The sequence below is a fragment of the Ziziphus jujuba genome, chromosome 2 (assembly GCF_031755915.1).
Source record: "Ziziphus jujuba cultivar Dongzao chromosome 2, ASM3175591v1".
Classification (NCBI taxonomy): domain Eukaryota; kingdom Viridiplantae; phylum Streptophyta; class Magnoliopsida; order Rosales; family Rhamnaceae; genus Ziziphus; species Ziziphus jujuba.
In genome coordinates this window covers 6,697,747-6,719,109 of record NC_083380.1, presented here as the reverse complement: position 1 = coordinate 6,719,109, position 21,363 = coordinate 6,697,747, and the positions used below count along the sequence as shown (strand labels likewise).

Sequence of the window (21,363 nt, the reverse complement as noted above, 5' to 3'; positions counted from 1 at the left end):
TTATTTGTTTATGCAATAAAATTACATTTTTATACTAATAAATAAACAATACAAAAATACTAAGTTAGTATTTAAACTTCTCAAATATTAAGCTTAGTGGTGCAATTCCTCGACGTTTAAGAAACCTCTCTAGCTTGCACAAGATATTAATCACTATGTGAAATGTCATTATTAACGTAAGCCCATTTTGTGGAATAAATTGCAAGAAAATTTGGAAAAATGTAGCTGATGTTTCATATTTTCTATTCTAAACAAGTAATATGGACTTGCTAGTAACAATTTTTGTTATACTTTATACTTTTCTGCATAAAAGCTAGCAGAGAAGTTCAAGCTGAGGATAAAATATTGACATCAATATCAGGTAACAGACACAGTTGCATTATCACATGGAATTTTCTGAATGGCTTCCTTATTGACTTTCTAAGAAGCTATTGTGAAAGAAGTAGGTATTTGTGCTACCCACCAAATGTAAAATTGTCCACGGGACAATGAAAGCTTAGCAATGGGTCATGTGGAAAGGAAATTGTGTGTATCATATCGTATTCATATTAAATTTTACTTATTTAAATATAATCTATTAAATTAATGGAAGCCAAAAATATTCATATTTAAATTTATTATTTAGTTTAATGGGTCATTTGTTATCTGATTCGTTATCATGTTAAACTTTTTAGATAAATATGGATTAACAACAAACGCATCATCTATTTCATCCGTTTGACCTATATATTTTATATTATATTCTATAAACCATTCTTGTTACTACAGAAAAATCAGGTGGTCCCTCGACCACATTTCTCTACAAAGTTCTCCTATTTAAATTTAAACAAAGTGGCAAAAATTAGCTGACCAGGACTTAAATTTTTTTTTTCCCTCATTTTTCCACTTGAAATTTCTCTTCATTGAAAATTTCCCCTAGTTAAATGTTTGGAAATGTTTTTTCCTATTTGCCTAGTAAAAATTTCTATGTTTAATTTTTTCTTCATTTTAATTTTTTAGTTTTTCTTTTTCAATTTTTAACACCTAAAAATAATTTTTTCCAAATTTAATAATTTTTTTCTCAATAATTTTTTTTTTCTATTTTGATTTGGCTCATTTGGCTGGTTAAATTTCTAGTCAACTAAATTTTATAACACTTGTCAAAATTTGAATGGAGGAACTTTGTAGAGAAGGTGGCCCAAGGACTTTTAATCTTTTTTTTTTTTTTTTCCTGATTTGTACTATAAAGTAAACTACAGTAAATGTGACTGACGTTTAAACCAAGAGAAAGAGATTGGAAAAAAACAATTTAAAATTAAAAAAGGGAGAGAGAAAGCTTAAAGAACGCACAAAGTTGGCAGAAAATCAAAAGAGAGAAAATTTGAAAATTAGCATAAAATCAAAAGCTAAGGATGCAACATATTCAAACTATTATTCCAAATGTCATTATTAAACAAAGCCTTTTGTGGAATAAATTTCAAAACACTTAGAAAAAATGAATCTGATGATCACTGTTATCTATATTAAACAAATAACATGACTTGCTTTGTAGCCATTTTTGTTATTATGTTATAGTATTATTCTTGTTTACCATAAAGGGAGCTAAGAGGAAAGAAATTTGCTTTTTTTGTTTTTGTTTTTGTTTTTTTATTTTTTTTAATAAGGAGAGAAATTTGTATATCAATATCATGAAGAGAAAATTGCTTTGTCACCGACTTGGTAAAGAGACGTAGTTGCCTTGAGAGTCACTTACTATTAAAATACACTTTTCGTCAAATACTAGAAAGTGATTACTTTTTATATAATTTTATAATACCAGATTCCCATAGACTTTTCCAAATGCATGCATGGTAAATATAGAAGAGAAATACGTCTCTTCTTGATGTTCAAGCTGGAGAGAAGACCGTGACTGGTTGAAACAGAGAATTTCAATATAACAGAACTTTCCTATACTACCATTTACAAGTGAAGATGGCATATAGTATTAGAAAAGAATTTTTAGCTTCATTTCATACTTGTATAAATTATATCATGAAGAAATGTATTATGTGAAGAAATTCTAAGGTGCAAAGGCATGCATAGCTTTTTTTTTTTACACCTATAAATAATTTTAAAGACCCAAGCCTCCATTTAAAATAACCTTCCTCATATTATCCAACAACTATTTTATGTGGGGCATTCCTAATCTCTTCCATTTGATATGGATCTTGTTGCCAAGAGTAACAGAAATGGTATTTCCATGATAGAAGATTTGGTGTTTGATTTCTTTATCCATTCTTCTTCTTTATTTTCTGATTTGTACTATAAACAAAACTACAGTAACGATGATTGATGTTTAAAACCAAGCGACAGAGGTCGGGAACAAATTAAAATTAAAAAAGGGGAGAGTAGAAATTAAAATTAAAAAAGGCAAAAGCGAGATGATTATAACCCAACTCCTGAAGGAATACGCTTCAAATACCATGCACTATATGTGAAATGGATCTATCTACCCTTTATTTTAATCCAATTTAATGCCTGTTTTCCCACCCTAAATCAGTCTGTACGAAGCTTTCCAAAATCTCAGCAGCTTGGAAAACAGGCAAACAGAGAAAGAAAAGAGGGAGTGCATAATTTAAGAAAAAGGGTAAGATGCAACAAATTCCAACTAATGCCAAATCTCATTATTTAAAAGTAAGCCTTTTGTGGAATAAATTGCAACAAATTTGGAAAAATGAAGTTGATGATCATCATTATCTACATTAAACAAGTTATATAGACCTGTTTATACACATTTTTGTTATATTTCATTCTTCTCTGCACAAAAGGTGGCAGAGACCTTTCACAAGATAGCCGAGTAGAAACAAAAGAAGACATTTTCTCAGTGGCTTCCACATTGACTTGGAAAAATGACCTGCTTAGATCCTCAATGAGTTGGAAATTGAAGGTGGTGAAAATGAATAGTTTTGTAAGCTAGGTAAACACTGGATGATTATTACCCAATGCCTAAAGAAAAACTTTTCAAATATCATACAATAAAATATAGAATGCTTTAAAGGATAAATCTATTTACTCGTTTAATCAAATGCTGTACAGTTTTTTCCTCCCACTAAAACACTCTCTGGAATGTCATTGTTAAAGTAAGCCGGCTTTGTGGAATAAATTGCAACAAATTTTGGAAAATTGAAGCTGATGTCATTATTACCTTATTAAACAAGTAATATGGGCTTTTCCTTGTAACCATTTTTGTTATACTTTTATAGTTTTCTGCATAAAATCTGGCAAAGAATTAGGTAAGAATAAAAAAATTTACGTCAATGTAAGGTACACAGTAATAGCATTATCACATGGCATTTTATTTCTGGTTTCCTAACAGAGAGACAGCTTGAGTGTCGGATTTATATTTTCACATTGGCAATGAGAAAATATTTGAATGAAACCTACTTTAGTTTATATTATATCTTAGACTTTAGTCATGAAAGGCAAAAATCCTACTATAGAATGCTTTAAAGGTTCCTTCTATTTGCCCTTTGTTTTAATCATAAGCTGTGCCTGTTTTGTTCCACTAAATCAGTCGGTATCCAAATCTATTCTATTAACAGAGATATAAAAAGAGAAAAATCTGGTTTGAAGAATCAGAAGGTATGAATGATGCAACTAATGTCAACTATATGCCAAATGTCATCATTAATGTAAGCCTTTTGTTGAAGAAATGGTTATTATCTACGTTATTATTTTCTGCGTAAAAGCTTGAGAGATCACTCACCGAGAGAGCTTTTTCTCAGTCGTTTCCTCATTGGCTTGAAATTGGACCTACTTGTCTCCAAATTCTGTAATGTGTCTATACCATTTGTTATCACCGTGTAATGCTGAACCAAGACGGTGCCTTTAGCAATTTTATATTATTAATCAGCGCTAACTTTTCCAAGAATAAATACAACCACTTTTGCAGGCTTTGAATGCAAAGTTTCTTCTTCCTCTTCACTAAAACAAAATTTATACTCTTCAAATTTTGTTTATGGTTTCTTGCATAAAGGTTTTACCTATGACGGAAACAATTACAGGTCTCCCATTAATGTTACTGATTTTCTGCTTTTCAATTATAGGTGAATTTCTTCCCAACGCTGATGCTAAGGCGATGATTTGCTTGAAGTCAGACCGAGAAGCTCTAATTGACTTCAAGAACGGTCTTCATGATCCTGAAAACTGGCTTTCTTCATGGAAGGGAAGCAACTGCTGTCAATGGAGGGGAATAAGCTGTGAGAACACTACTGGAGCTGTTATGCAGTTGATCTTTATAATCCTCATCTGCAAGATTTTGATTCTTCTGGCAGGTATGAAATCGGAAGCTTCAGTGGGGAAATTAGACCTTCATTAACAAAGCTGAAGTCCTTAAGGCATTTGGACTTGAGTTTCAACACATTCTATGACAACACAATTCCTGAATTTTTTGGATCTTTTCAAAATTTGCTATATCTAAACCTCTCAAATGCTGGGTTTGGTGGTGCACTTCCTCCAAATTTAGGAAACTTGTCTAGCTTGCAGTATCTTGATCTCGAGTCTTTGAGTTTACTTGTTGATAATCTTGAATGGGTAACAGGTCTCGTCTCTCTAAAGCATCTTGTGATGAATGAAGTTGATCTTTCAGAGGTAGGATCAAAATGGATAAAGTCCCTGACCAAGCTCCCATTCTTAACTGAGTTGCATCTATCTGATTGTAGTTTATCTGGTACTATTCCGCCTCTCACCTCTGTGAATTTAACTTCTCTTGCTGTCCTAGATCTCAGTTACAACAAGTTGAATTCAAAAATGCCTAATTGGCTTGTCAATGTTACCAGCCTTGTTGCTCTTGATATAACCTTAAATAACTTCTTTGGAAGAATCCCACTTGGTTTTAGCAACCTTCCTAATTTGCAGAGTTTAATTCTTAATAGTAACTACAATCTTAGAGCAAGTTGCTATCAATTGTTTAGAGGAAGATGGGAGAAGATAAGAGTTCTTGATTTAGGTGGCAATAAACTACATGGGAAACTTCCTGCCTCCATTGGAAACATGACATTTCTCACCGACTTGAACCTTGGTTCCAATAATGTTGAGGGTGAGATTCCAAGCTCTATTGGCAAACTCCGCAACCTGATGTATTTTCGTATATCAGGTACCAACTTGACTGGAACTTTACCTAAATTCCTTGAACGAATAGAAAGTTGCCTTTCTAAAAGGCCACTGCCTAGTCTGCTAAACTTGGACCTGTCACAAAATCACTTGGTTGGTAAATTACCACAATGGCTTAGTCAGCTCAAGAGTCTCGTTTTTCTTAGTCTAGGAAGAAATGAGCTAAACGGAACTTTGCCAGAAAGTTTGGGACAACTTTCTGATTTGTATTATCTCGATGTTTCTTCCAATCATTTGATGGGTATAGTTACTGAAGCACATTTTTCAAAGCTAGGCAAGCTGGAATTCTTATACCTATCTCCAAACTCTTTCACCATGAACATCAGTTCCGATTGGGTTCCTCCATTCCAACTCTGGTCTCTTGATATGCATTCATGCCATTTGGGTCCTTCATTCCCAGCTTGGTTTAAGTCGCAAAAGAATGTCAGTGAATTGGATTTCTCAGATGATAAATATCAATGCCGACTTAGCTCCCTAGAAGAATCTAGAGTTATCTTGTTTTCTCTTTCAAAATGGAGAACAACTAGTGCCTTGGAAGTGGTGAGAAAAATATCTATAATTAAATATTTCTAGAAGTATCCACAACCGACTTTCTCTTCTATAAATAGGTGATGATGTATGAGTTAAGTGTCATGTCCAATAGCAATAGAAAAAAGAGAGAGTGCTGTACGTGTGAGTGTGAGTGTGTGTCCTTTGAGTGAGAAGAGTGTGAAAAGGTGTTTTGTGTCCTAGTGTAAGTCAAAAATAAAGTGAGTGTGAGTGTGTTAGTGTGTGTTGCTCATTTGTGTGAGTGAGTGTGTTGCTCTCTTTATACGTGAGAGTGTACCAATTGTTTTATATTAATAAAAATCAATTTTCTTGGTTTCTCCTTTAGTCCTCTGTCTCCAACATTTTTGGTATCAGAGCTTGGTTGGTCCAAGTTCGACTTTGTGGGAGCTTCTTGTTCGTGGTCACGCAGTCAAGACTAAGGTTACGTAGTGCTGCGGGAATTTCCAGCAACCATAATGGGAGACCTTCAAGTTGGTGGAGGTATTAAGAAGCTCAACAGTCAGAATTACGGCACGTGGTCAACGTGCATGAAGTCATATTTGAAGGGCCAAGATCTCTGGGAGATCATAGCTGGCAGTGAAGTCGAGCAACCACAGGATGCTGAGGCTTTGAAGAAGTGGAATATCAAAGCTGGTAAGGCAATGTTTGCCCTTAAATCTACAGTTGAAGAAGAGATGTTGGAGTACATATGGGATACTGAAGTGCCAAAAGAGGCCTGGGACACGTTTGCAAGACTCTTCTCAAGGAAGAACGACACAAGGTTGCAGCTTCTCGAGAGTGAATTACTGTCAACAACACAGCACGACATGACAATCCAGAAATATTTCAACAAGGTAAAAACTCTTAGTCGCGAAATTACTGAGTTAGATCCTAGTTCTCCTATTACAGAATCTAGAATGAGGAGAATAATTTTACATGGGTTGAGACCCGAATTTAAAGGATTTATTTCAGCCATTCAAGGTTGGCCAGTCCAACCTTCATTGATTGAATTAGAAAATTTACTTATTGATCAAGAAAATATGATCAAACAAATGGCTGGGGTCTCACTAAAGAGCGATGAAGAAGCGCTCTTTAGCGGCAGAAGAAAAGGCCGACCCAAACAACAAAAATTTAATAAGGTAAAACAACATGGAGAAGATTTTAGAGGAGAACAAAGGAATAATAGAAATAGACAATAATTTTTAGAAAATAAAAGAAATAATGGACGATTTTTTGAAAATAAAAGAAATGATGGAAGATGCTTCAACTGTGGAAGAAAAGGACATTATATTAAAAACTGTAGACTAAGGAAGAAATTTACAGAAAGTAATATAGTTATCCCAGAGCCTCAAAATAATATAAGTGAAGATGAATGGGATGTTGAAGCATCTTTGGCTACTGCTGAGCTCATGGATGGCTCAAGTTCAATGCAAGAAAGGGAAATGGCACTTGCAGTGGTTATCCCTAGGTGCATTGATTATAAAAATGATTGGATTATAGACTCTGGAAGTTCAAATCATATGACGGGAGATAGAGAGAAGCTGCAAAGCATGATAGAGTATAAAGGAGGGCGTATGGTGGTGACGGCAAATGACTCAAGATTGCCGATAGCTCACGTTGGTAAGGCAGCAATCATGCCTCGTTTTAGTTGCCATCAAGTTCAACTGCAAGATGTCTATCATGTGCCAGGAATGAAGAAGAATTTGCTGTCAGTAGCTCAACTAACATCTTTAGGAAATTATGTATTGTTTGGACCTGAGGATGTTAAGGTGTATCGAGACCTTAAAATCTCTGGTACACCAACAATGAAGGGACGGCGATTGGAATTTATCTATGTGATGTCAGCAGAGTCTGCCTATGTAAACAAGACAAGAAGGAACGAGACATCAATCCTTTGGCACGCACGGTTAGGACATGTCAGCTACAAAAAGTTGAAGGTGATGATGAAAAAGTCAATGCTCAAGGGTCTTCCCCAACTCGATGTCGGTGTCGACACAATCTGTGCAGGGTGTCAATACGGCAAAGCACATCAACTACCATTTGAAGATTCAAAGTTCCAAGCAAAAGAGCCTCTGCAACTCATTCACTCTGATGTCTTCGGGCGTATCAAGCAGTCATCAGTTGGAGGCATGCATTATATGGTGACATGCATTGACGATTTTTCAAGGTACGTCTAGGTTTTCTTTATGAAAGAAAAATCTGAGACCTTTTCAAAATTTAAGCAATTTAAGGAAAAAGTAGAAAGAGAATTAGGCAAAAGGATACAGTGCTTATGCACAGATAATGGGGGAGAATATACCTCAAGAGAATTTATACAATATTTAAGAGAATACAAAATAAGACATCAATTGACGTGTCCAAATACTCCGCAACAAAATGGTATTGCGGAAAGAAAGAACCGACATCTTGCAGAAACATGTCGGAGCATGCTACATGCAAAAAATGTTCCAGGAAGATTTTGGGCCGAGTGCATGAATACAGCAGCTCATGTGATTAATAGGCTCCCTCAAGCAAAGTTAGGATTCCTCTCACCCTTTGAAAAACTGTGGAACATAAAACCCACAGTAAGCCACTTTCGAATCTTTGGCTGTGTTTGCTATGTGTTTGTGCCTTCTCACTTACGCATGAAGTTTGATAAGAAGGCAATAAGATGCATTTTTGTCGGATATGATAGCCAAAGAAAAGGGTGGAGATGTTGTGACCCTAATACTGGGCGATGTTATACTTCACGAAATGTGGTGTTCGATGAAGCATCTTCTTGGTGGGCACCTCAAAATACAGAGTTGCCAAATTCAAAGGAGATTGAGGTCAAGCTGCAACAAAATATGGGGGAGCAAAAATATGAAGCATGCCAGCCAACAAATGAAGGAGAAGACGAGCCGACTGTAGCAGACGAGCCTACGATATCATCTCAAAGTCCCTGGCGGTCTGGTGTACATCAAGGAATACCAGAGAACATCGGGTCGAATCTTCAACAAAATGACGAAGAGACAACTCCACAACCAAGAAGATCGAGCAGACAACGAAGACCAAATCCCAGGTACGCTAATGTAGTAATAACAGAAATGGAGGATATAAAAGAACCTACATCATATGAAGAAGCATCTAAATATCATGAATGGAGAAAGGCTATGGAAGAAGAAATTTCTGCATTAAATCAAAACCAAACTTGGGATTTGGTGCCTAAACCCAAAACTGTAAAACTCATATCCTATAAATGGGTTTACAAGATAAAAACTCATCATGATGGATCAATTGAAAGATATAAAGCTCGTTTAGTCGCACGAGGATTCTCACAGCAATATGGACTAGACTATGATGAGACGTTTAGTCCAGTAGCAAAGATCACTACCGTACGTGTTCTACTAGCACTTGCAGCAAGTAAAGACTGGAAGCTGTGGCAGATGGACGTGAAGAATGCCTTCTTGAATGGAGATCTAGACAGAGAAATTTATATGATACAGCCAAAGGGTTTTGAAAGCAAAACTAATCTAGAGTACGTGTGCAAGCTAAGGAAGGCACTTTATGGTCTAAAACAAGCTCCGCGGGCATGGTACGGTAAGATTGCAGAGTTCCTTCTTCAAAGTGGATATATAGTATCTTCTGCAGATTCTAGTTTATTTGTGAAGACTGAAGGAACAAAACTAGCAATAGTGCTAGTATATGTGGATGATTTAATTATCATAGGAGATCATGAAGATGAAATCTCTCAAACAAAGAGAAATTTATCAGTTCGCTTCCGGATGAAGGAACTTGGGGAGCTCAAGCACTTCCTTGGACTCGAAGTTGACCGAACAGAGAAAGGTTTATTTCTTGGTCAACAAAAGTATGCAAAGAATCTATTACAAAAATTTGGAATGTTGGACTGCAAGCCAATATCAACTCCAATGGAGGTGAATGCTAAGCTATCTGCATATGAAGGAAAAGACTTGGAGGATGCTACTATGTACCAACAATTGGTAGGAAGTCTTATCTATTTAACACTGACGCGGCCAGATATTTCATTTGCAGTTGGAGTTGTAAGTCGGTATATGCAAAGTCCAAAGAAACCTCACTTGGAAGCAGTCCGACGAATATTAAGGTACGTTAAAGGCACTATAAACTTGGGGCTTCTATATAAAAGAGGAGAGGAATGCAAGTTGGTTGGTTACTGTGATGCCGACTATGCTGGAGATCATGATACACGACGATCGACTACTGGATATATATTCAGCCTTGGTTCAGGAGCAGTATCTTGGTGCAGTAAAAGACAACCAACTGTGTTTCTGTCAACTACAGAAGCAGAATATAGAGCAGCTGCTATGGCAGGCCAAGAAGGTATGTGGTTAAGACAACTACTTAAAGATTTACATCAACAAGTTGACTATGCAGTTTCTCTCCATTGTGATAACCAATCAGCAATACAATTGGCGGAGAATCCGGTATTTCATGCAAGGACAAAACATGTGGAGATACATTATCATTTTATCAGAGAAAAAGTACTGCTAGAAGAAATTAAAATGCAACACGTTAAAACGGAAGATCAAGCGGCAGACTTATTCACTAAAGCACTCAATATTACCAAGCTTACAAAGTTAAGAGAAATGCTCAACATGGTGAATAGAGAATCAATCAAGAGAGTCGACATTGAGGGGGAGTATTGATAAATATCAATGCCGACTTAGCTCCCTAGAAGAATCTAGAGTTATCTTGTTTTCTCTTTAAAAATGGAGAACAACTAGTGCCTTGGAAGTGGTGAGAAAAAGATCTATAATTAAATATTTCTAGAAGTATCCACAACCGACTTTCTCTTCTATAAATAGGTGATGATGTATGAGTTAAGTGTCATGTCCAATAGCAATAGAAAAAAGAGAGAGTGTTGTACGTGTGAGTGTGAGTGTGTGTCCTTTGAGTGAGAAGAGTGTGAAAAGGTGTTTTGTGTCCTAGTGTAAGTCAAAAATAAAGTGAGTGTGAGTGTGTTAGTGTGTGTTGCTCATTTGTGTGAGTGAGTGTGTTGCTCTCTTTATACGTGAGAGTGTACCAATTGTTTTATATTAATAAAAATCAATTTTCTTGGTTTCTCCTTTAGTCCTCTGTCTCCAACATCAGATACTAACATTTCTGGCTCCATACCCAACTGGTTTTGGGAACATTCCTCTAGCCTTTCATGGTTGAATGTTTCTTTTAATCGATTAGAAGGTCATCTACCAAGTCCACTAAACTTAGCTGCAAATGCAGTGCTTGATTTCAGCTCAAACCTCTTCAAAGGGTCCATTCCTCTTTCAGCCGGAAAAATTTACTTTCTTGACGTCTCCAAAAATAAATTTTCCGGTATTATTCCAGATAAATCAAGTGGTTCCTTGGTTTTCCTCTCGATTTCTGGAAACCAGATAAATGGAGAAATCCCAGCTTCTACAGGTAACAATCCTGGTCTTCAAGTCATTGATCTTTCTAAGAACAACTTAATAGGTAGCATTCCATCAAGCTTTGCCAATTGTTTTTATATTAAAGCACTGGACCTATAGTAACAACAATTTGTCTGGAAAAATCCCTGCCATCATAGGTTACCTAAGTTTGCTTCAAACATTGCACCTAAATGACAACAAGTTCTCTGGAGAGATCCCGTCATCTTTCCAGAACTTAGCAAGTTTGGAGACACTCGATCTTGGAAACAACAGATTAATTGGTAGAATCCCACCATGGATGGGGAAAGGTTTCGAAAGACTGAGAATTCTTAGCTTGAGAGCCAATGCATTTTCAGGAGAACTTCCACCAGTGCTATCAAATTTAAGTTCGATACAAGTTTTAGATCTGGCAAGAAATCAGTTCCATGGCAGCATTCCTGCTAGTTTTGGAGATTTCAAAGCTATGAAACAAAAGCAAATCATAAACCGTTATCTGCTCTATGGGATGTATGGGACTACCTATTATAAAGAAAACTTTGTTGTGACTCTGAAAGACCAGTCTCAGAGTTTCAGCAAGATCCTCTCCCTTTTGGTCGGCATAGATCTCTCAGGAAATAATTTGAGTGGAGATCTTCCAAGAGAGATAACAAAATTGTCAGGTTTAGTGTTTCTGAACTTGTCCAGAAACCATATCAGTGGACACATTCCCGAGAGCATTTCAAAGTTGGAGCAATTGTCATCGCTTGATCTCTCAACTAATAAGTTCTCAGATGCTATTCCTCGAAGTTTGGCATCACTGTCATTTTTGGGGTTCCTTAATTTGTCAAACAATAACTTCTCTGGTAGGATCCCTTATACACATCATATGTCAACTTTTGATGCACCTTCTTTTGCTGGAAACATTGGCCTTTGTGGCATTCCACTTGATGTAAAATGCCCAGGTGATGATGATGATGATGATGATCCAGAAAAGGGATTGACTACTCCAAAGGCTAATACAAGTGTTGACAGCTTAGTTGACAAATGGTTTTGCTTGAGCATTGGATTGGGATTTGCAGCAGGAATTCTTGCTCCTTATCTGGTAATCACGATGAAAAGGTCTTGGAGTGTAGCCTACTTCGATGCTGTTGAGAAAGTTTTAGATAGAATACTATATCTGTGGTTGAAATACAGAACCAGACAGCAGAGGAATCGAGGGAGTAACCAAAGAAGATGAGAGTCTGTTTTCTTTCTTCACTTAGTCTTCTTGAAATGCATACCCTGCTTTCTTTGTTACTGGTTTATGTCAATTCATTTTACTTGTCAAGTTCCCTTTTCACTCAATAGTTCTTCTATAGTTTCATTTCGAAATAGTATTATGTTAATTTGAAAATGTGCTTCTCATCTATGAACTATTACTTATGTATCATCTACATTTCAAGCTTCAAAGTATTTGTTTTTCTTCTCTTTATTATAATTATTTTTTTTTTTCCGTAGAAGGGAGGGAGGCATGTATTGTATTATATTTGAAAATCTCAATTTTTGTACGAGTAAAAATTGTGAAGGTTTAATGATGTGATGGTGGTCTAAGGAAAAGTTCTTAACTTCAAGATGGAAAAGTGAGAAACCTCACCAAACTATTTGGTCCAAATATATATCCTAAAAGAGAAGAAAAGGTTTGGGTGTCAACTTCATTTCTTTGGAAGTGAGTTTATGAAAACACTGCTTGAAGGCCTGAAGGAGAAAGGTTTCCTCAACATATAGATTATGTATATAATTACAAAATATATCAATTCTTTTGTTTCACTTTCCCATCCTTACTTTAATTTGTTATTTTATATAAACGTTGTGTTCAAATCAATATTGAAGGAAATGATATGCAGCTATTTACCTAAAAAATAAAATAAAATAAAATAAAATAAAAAAAGAAGAAGGAAATGATATGCTGCTATATGTTTTTTACCTTAATTATGGGATTGAGAAGCCTATGATCAGCTTGTTATATATAAAATAATTGGACTGAACGTCCAACTTTTAGGAAATCCCATTGCATCAATCTTTCTATAGCATTTACGGTAACCAAACTTTGACAAGTGTGAATAGTGAATAGAAACTTTTTTCTCATTTTGTCAGGTGGAGTTTTCCTGCTGAACAAAAGCTTCAATTCGTTGATATTTCTCTTACTAGTTCTGATTCAATGATTCCAATACGGATTGGAATTTTTCTTTAAATAGAAAAAAAAAAAAAAAAAAAAAAAAAAAAAAAAAAGCCAACATTTGTATTAAAAATTTAGAAGGTAATCCATGTGACAACGTTTTAGTACATGGGTTTGGTCAATTGTCATTTACATTGTATCTAATTTTCTTTCCCATTTTTCGTTTCCATTTCTTTCCCATTATAACAACATCTAGCACTGATGGAAAAAAGAGTGATACTTAGGACACACTTCGACAAAAGGTCCAGAGCAGAGCGGGGAGAGAGAGAGAGAGATGTTATGAGTGGAGAGCAAAAGGTGGTGTGTGTAACAGGAGCTTCAGGTTACATATATAGACAGTATTGAGTCTATACTACAATTTGTCATCACCATGGAGCGACAATGGAGAAACTAGCTTTTAACAATTTCTTTTCATGGCAAATACATTTACTATTTGGTTAAAAGAAAATACTGATAAATGCAGCCACCACGTTAAATTGTTTATATATTACTTTGACTTCAAAGTTTCTTCGTCCTCTTTACTAAAACTAAAGTTCTAATTGAGCCTTTGTTTCTGGTGTCTGGTAGAAAGGTTGTACCTAATGGAAACAATTGCATGGCTTCCATTTACTGATTCTCTGCTTTATGACAAGAGAATTTACTCCTAGCACTGATGCTGAGATGGTGAATTGCTTGGACTCAGATTGAAAAGCTCTTTTGGACTTCAAGAATCACCTTTATGATCCAGAAAACTGGCTTTCTTCGTGGAAGGGAAGAAGCAACTGTTATCAATGGCGAGAAATAAGATTTGAGAACACTACTGGAGCTGTTATCGCAGTTGAATTTAATCTTCATAATCCACATGATTCTTCTAGCAGGTATGAATTCTTGAGCCTGAGTGGAGAAATTAGACCTTCATTGGTTATCTTCATTAATTGTGAGTGTATGTTTTTTTTTCTTTCATTTAGACATATTCATTGATAAAATCTTGTCTTCATTGATTGTGAGTGCATGTTTTTTTTTCTAGTTAGACAGCAATATTACATCAGTTAAAAGGAGCTAAGACAATACATTAACCATTTTAATGGCTTTAAACAATGATGGAGAGTACTTGGTAGCATTTTCTTATTCAACCTCTTTGTTAGGATTTTGAAGAAGTGTAAAACTTTAGACAATCATGTAATATACGGGTATATATATATATATATATATATATTTAAAAAAGGTTTTATAGATAACTTTTTTTTTTAAAGAAAAAAAAATAGAGTTTTTATCCTAATAGGTTTGGTTATAAGTATATTTCAATTCTATTAGGAAATTGAAAAAAAAAAAAGAAAAAAAAAGAGTATTTACTATATTTTAGGTTTTATAAAAAGGAAGGAAAAAATACGTTTATTTTTACTTTTACGTTGTTTTCAACTTTACGATGCTAGGGTATCGGGTAAGTCGTCTTCTTCTTCTTCTTTTTCTTCTAACCCTAAAATCTATTAGGGTTAATATTAAGAGCATCCGATCTTAATTTAGGGTTTTGGTATTCATTTAAGATTGTTAGGGATCCAGTATCTTTGGAGATTTTAATTTCTGAACGAGTTTGGGGCATAGAAAGGAAGATCTTGAATCTTTGAAGTTGCTCAAGGTTGGTTTTCTGATCTATTTTATGTTATATGAGATTGTTTCACATATTTTGGGGTTTTAGAAGCATTGATTAAGGCTAAATTGAAGTATTACTGTTGAAACCCTAATATGTAATTTATATGGGAATCTGTACAGAGTGATTGTTTGATTTTATTGAAAATACTTAAAAGTTTATCTTGGAACTAAAATTTATATATATGAAAAAAGACATGTTTATGAATCTGTATAAATTTATTTGGGTTGATTTGGATCTGCTTTCAATTTATTATGAAATTTTGAATTTATGCATTCTGTCTGGTTTTTTTGTACGATTTCAGTATGGTTCGTAAGTAAAAATTTCAAAACAGATCCAAAAGAAATTATGTTTATCTGAAAATTTGTATACTTTATCCTCTGTATGTCTAATATTATTATAAAACAATTCAGCTTCAAATTCTGTATATTTTGGCAGTGGTGATTTTCTAAATTATCTATATCCAGCTGTCTGAATTTATTTTCTGGTCCGTTTAGTAAAGAATAAAATTCGATTTAAAATAGTTTTCTATCTCTATTTGACCTAATAATTTTTATATAGCATTATTACTATATATAGTTAGATTTCGTAAAATATTACTATTTTTTGTCCCGTATATTATTTTTAATAAATATTTATGTAGACCGGACCCCCTGTAAAATGTTGATTTTCAGTTTCTGTCAACAAGTTACTAAAGTTAATTCGACCATGTTTTCGACCTTTGTTTGGCTTTTAAAATTTTATAGGATTATATAAGTGTGTCTAGTTTTAATTTGCATAATTTCAAATGAATACAAAATTTCATAAAAGAGAAACAATTCGAGCATTGAATGAAGGTTTCTGAAAATCTAATAGTTTCAGTATTTTCTTTGTTAATTTTTCAATGAGTTTTGAATGGTTTCTCATTATTATTTTATCAAATTGTCTTAATCACAGTCACTTATGTATGTGTACAGTAATCCCATAATTTTTCAGGCTTAGATGATGTCGTTTGAATAAGGAATTAATTTCTTATTTGGAGACTATTTATGGATTAATATGTGTTATTCGGTTTTTGGTGATACGATCTTATTCTAAACTGATAATTTTAAGATTTGGGGCTTAGGCTATGATGATCTTATGGTATCAACTCGTATTCATTTAGTTTGAATTTAAGATCTTGATTATGGATTTATACGAAAAATAATTATAGTATATGGTGGTTCTGTTTATACTGATGAGAAACTATTGGAATTATTCATAGGTTGTAAATATTTTGTGGACTTTGCTGATCAAGGTAAGTTACTGGACTTTTTGAAAACTGAAACTATAGCAAATATGTACTTATGTTATTAATTTATTTATGTTTTTTTTCTATAAGTTTATGTTTTATGAAATATATATGTATTTGTACAAAGAAATTATTGGATTATTGATATATGTATTTTTTTGCTCTAGTTGTTGGTACTTAGTAGGTATTATGTGATACGTTATGATATGTTACAATATGTTTTTGGGTGTTGAGATGAATCATGTAAGGGTATTCCTCTAGTGATTTATGGTTCTTCACCTTCGAGTTTAGACGTATTGTTTCATGTGGGAGAACCTACTGATGATCACAGTAGAGGTATGGCTCATACCTTCGGGTGTGAGTGTTTGTTTTTAAAATTTATGTTCCCCACTTGTTACTACCTCGCACTCGAGTTTATACGGATTACCGATGGGTAATATTATGTTATGGAAAGTCCTACTAGGTAGTTAACAATTAGAGTTTATAAGAAAATTATGTTTACGTTGCTGAAGGTTATTTTTGAATATGCATTTGTTATTATTTTAAGTATTTTCTTATTTTTGTATATATGCAAAAACCCAGTAGCTTGCTGAGTTTTATACTCATTATTTAATGTTATGGTTTCAAGTACTCCATAATTCAAGGTAGCTGGATTTGGCATATGATAATGGTGTTTAGTTGTTATGAGGTTTATATTAGTTAGCTTGAAAGACCTTTTGGATGTTGGAGTTGATTTTTGTTCATATTCTTTGGAAACTTTTTAAACATTTTTTTTATTAATAATGTTTGGAGAGTTTTTTTTATGTTCTGAACTATAAGTTTCATTAATATTTTAAGTATGTCTTTTATCACATTTCAAGTATTTTAGACTTGGGGTGTGACAAATCATCTCCTATATTATATACCTTGTCTGAAGTTCTATATTATTTTTTTTTAATTTTTTAATTTTTTACCAATTTTATGAGTGATAGGTTTCACATAGAACAGAATGCATTATATATTGAAATTCAATAGATAATATTCTCATAGACCTTTCCCTCCCTCAAACTGCTTTTTAACAATGCATTTTTTGAATGTAAATTTAGGGCACGTTTATAATCAACTTAGTCTATATAACCATTAGATCAACATCTTCTATAAAGAATTTGAAAATTAAGAGCCAGTTTGACTATGTTATTTTCTAAACAAACAATGGAAGCCAACCCAACATGGAGCCAAATTTTCTGAAATGCAATTTAATGTAGTGAAAGACAAAAATTGAAAGGTATTCTAGTGCAAGCAAGACAAAAATGAAATGTAATTATTGAAATTCAATTTATTACAAATGAACGGAAAAAAAAAACAAAAAAAAACAAAAAAAAAACAAAATTCAAAAGCTCCCCCCTTATTTTGTCTTTCTCTCCACTTTCACTTTCCCTTTTTTTCTCTATTTTCCCTCCATTGCTATACTTCTAGCATCCCATCTCTACTTTTATCAAGTCCACTTTATCAAGTCTACCTTCTCTTTACTTTTTTCCCCTCAACATCTTTCCTATCTACATTTTGTCTCTACTCAATCTTAAATTTTTTCTCTTATTTACATTTCTTTCTACTTATCGTACACATTTTCACCATTTTCTTCTTCTAAAAACTATCTCTACACTTTTTACTACTTTCTCCATGGACCTCTAATCTCATATATCCTTTAAACTTTCTATCTCCCCTTTTTTACCTGCACTTTTTATCCTACATTTTCTTTCTAATCTCTCTAACTCCTTATTCTAGCTGCTTTCGTCATTTAGCTATGGCAACAAAATAAATCATTTATTCCACAAACTATCAATGCCTTCCTATAAATCCTAATTTATGTCCTTAATTATATGAATTAATTATAAGTATTTCATTCGTCATCACTATGTATTCTTTTGGATAATTTTTATAATCACCATATTATGCTCAACACAAAGTAATATCAAAAATATTCTTTTTATCAATTTAATTTTTTTACAATATATTTTTCTTTGCATTTATACCATTTTTTAAAAAAATAAATAAATGTTGATGATAACCATTATAATTTTTTTGGATACATTTCAAAAGGAATGTTGAAAATTATTTGTTTAGATAATAAAATTAAAATTTTATACAAATAAATAGTACAAAAATACTAAGTTACAAAGCTTAAGTCTTTATCTTTTTAGTCGCTCAAAAGCTTTTTAATGGTCAAAACTCACTTGAAACCAGTTATAAACTTGCATATTGCTACGCTTTTGGAAAGTATATTCTTTTAGGTATCATATGGAGATGGCAAACTTATTATCTTTTCTGAAGTTCTATGTTTTCTTTTCTATCAATTTTATAAGTAACATATCTCATATCTCACATATGTTAGAAATTTTATGGATCTAAATATACATAATAAATTTCATAAATCATAAATTACTAACCTCCAAACGCAGCCATTGATAAATTAGATCTTTAATCCTGCAAAGTAGAAACAACGTAAAGTGGTGCCTATGGACACACTACTCTCAAACCACTCTCAGATTTCTGAAAACCCTAATCTCCAAATATTGTATGAGTGGTGCCTATGGACACACTACTCTCAAACCACTCTTAGATTTCTGAAAACCCTAATCTCTAAATACTGTATAGTATTCTTAATGTCTGCTTGCCCTAGACCTTTTAAATAGTCTTTACAAGTCAGACTTATCCATTAATTTTGACACACATAAAATAATAATAATTTGATAATATAATTATACTAAGAAAAATATGGATAAGTCAATGGGCTTATAAAGAGAGTTGATCCTCCAGTCCAATGGGTCAACTGGAGTCTTATAGAGAGTGTGTGACCAAGGGCCCTACTACAAAATAATAAAATAAGCAAGTCCTATTAATGGCATTAATAGGCCCTGTAAGTGAGTAATTGATTATGCCAAGTCCACAAATATTAATTTATTCAACATTCTCCCACTTGGACTGCATAATCATCATCATATAAAATCCAAACTCACTTGCTATATAATCTCCCGAACCATAATGCCATTTCATCTAAATATATAGTATACCGACAGGGCACAACAATATACTAGACTAGGCAGTAGAGATTCTCTCAGTAAATCTCCCAAAACATTATACCATTTCAACTGAGTATTTTGCATGCCATAAACTCAGTCTAGGTAGTAGAGATTTAACTAACCATGTGCAATCCCCCAACACACAAAACCATTTCATTCAAGTACATTGCGTATCAACAGGATACAACAATATACCCAAACTAGGTAGTAGGGATTCACCATGGCACCTGTGGATCGACATACACATATACATAGACTAATAATCTCAACAGGCCTGTAAATACAAGGAGTAATAATATGTGTAATAAATCATCTCATAAATAAATAATGATCCACATACATCAATGTATTAAAATGTTCAAAGAAATAAATAATACTCAACATGGATATTACTACAGAAAACATAACAAACTCCCACTGACCCACAGCAGTCTCAACTACCTAACAATCCCATACGGGACGCATGCTTCTCAAATATGCCTACCGGTAAAGCCTTAGTCAGTGGATTTGCCACCATGCTATAAGTCGGCGTGTGAACAACAGTAATGAGGCCCTCTTCAACTTTCTCCTTTACCACAAAATATTTCACATCAATGTACTTCGCACCAGGAGTACCTTTTAAATTATTGGAGAAAGATACTGCTGCAGTATTATCACAATACATCATAATAGGCCTCTCAATGGAGTCAACTACTCCTAAATCATGGATAAAATTCCGTAGCCAAACTGCATGACGGGTAGCCTCATAACACGCCACATATTCTGCCTCCATAGTCGAGGATGCTGTCACTGACTGCTTGGCACTCCGCCAAGACACAGCACCTCCTGCCATGAGAAATATATAACCAGTGGTAGATTTCTTATCATCTACACAACCTTTATAGTCTGCATCACTTTAACCCAATACTTCAAGAGAGTTGGTGCGACGATATGTCAACATATGATCTTTAGTACTCTGAAGATACCTAAAGACCTTTTTAACTGCTTGATAATGAATAGGACCGGGATTGCTCATAAATCTATCAAGCACACCCACAGCAAAAGCTATATCAGGCTGTGTACAAACTTGAGCATACATCAAACTACCCACTGCTGAAGAATAGCGAACATTATTCATTCCCATCCTTTCTCTATCATTCTTGGGACACTGATCCTTAGAAAATTTTTCACCTTTCGAAACCGGTACACTTCCAGGAGAACAATTATGCATATCAAATCTCTTAAGGATTCTATCAATATAAGCTCTCTGAGACAATTGCAACACATAATTAGTCCTATCTCGAACAATCTTGATGCCCAAAAGAAAAGAAGCCTCACCAAGATCTTTCATATCAAAATGGTTGCACAACATCTGCTTTGTCTCAGCTAATAGGTCAATGTCATTAGTAGCCAAAAGTATGTCATCTACATACAACACCAGAAATATAAAACTGCTCCCACTGACCTTCATATATATGCATTTATCAACAACATTCTCCTTAAAGCCATTTTGGATGACAACCTCATCAAACTTAAGATACCATTGCCTCAAAGCCTGCTTAAGACCATAAATTTACTTCTTAAGCTTACAAACCAAATTACCATTCCCTGTTTGCTGGAAGCCAACTGGTTGAACCATATATACATCCTCATATAAATCACCATTCAGAAAAACAGTCTTAACATCCATCTGATGCAACTCCAGGTCATAATGCGCCACAATCGCCATAATGATTCTAAAAGAATCCTTTGTGGATACAGGAGAGAAATTCTCTGTATAATCAATTCCTTCCTTCTAGCTAAACCCTTTAGCTACAAGTCTAGCCTTATACCTCTCCACTTGACCATTGGAGTCCTTTTTAGTCTTAAAGACCCATTTGCACCCTATAGGCTTACTACCCAATGGTAACTCAACCAAATCCCAAACACCATTTGATGCCATGGATTTCATTTCATCTTCCATTGCATCCAAACAAAAGTTTGAGTTGGAATTGCTTATGGCCTCCTCATAAGTGACTGGATCTGAATCATCACTTATGTCAAATTTATGCTCCTGCAAGTAAACATCATAGTCATCAGGAATAGCTGATCTCCTAATCTTTTATGACCTCCTCAAAGGTACATCAGCATCTACAATAGCTGGAATATCCTGCTCTTCAACAATAAGTTCATTCTGACCAACTACTGGTTCA

General features: G+C 34.1%; 1 pseudogene; it reads left to right on the top strand.

Annotated features, from left to right (window-relative positions):
- The first annotated feature begins 4,003 nt into the window (after positions 1-4,003).
- Positions 4,004-12,258, top strand: LOC107417479 (receptor-like protein EIX2; annotated as a pseudogene).
- Positions 12,259-21,363: the final 9,105 nt, after the last annotated feature.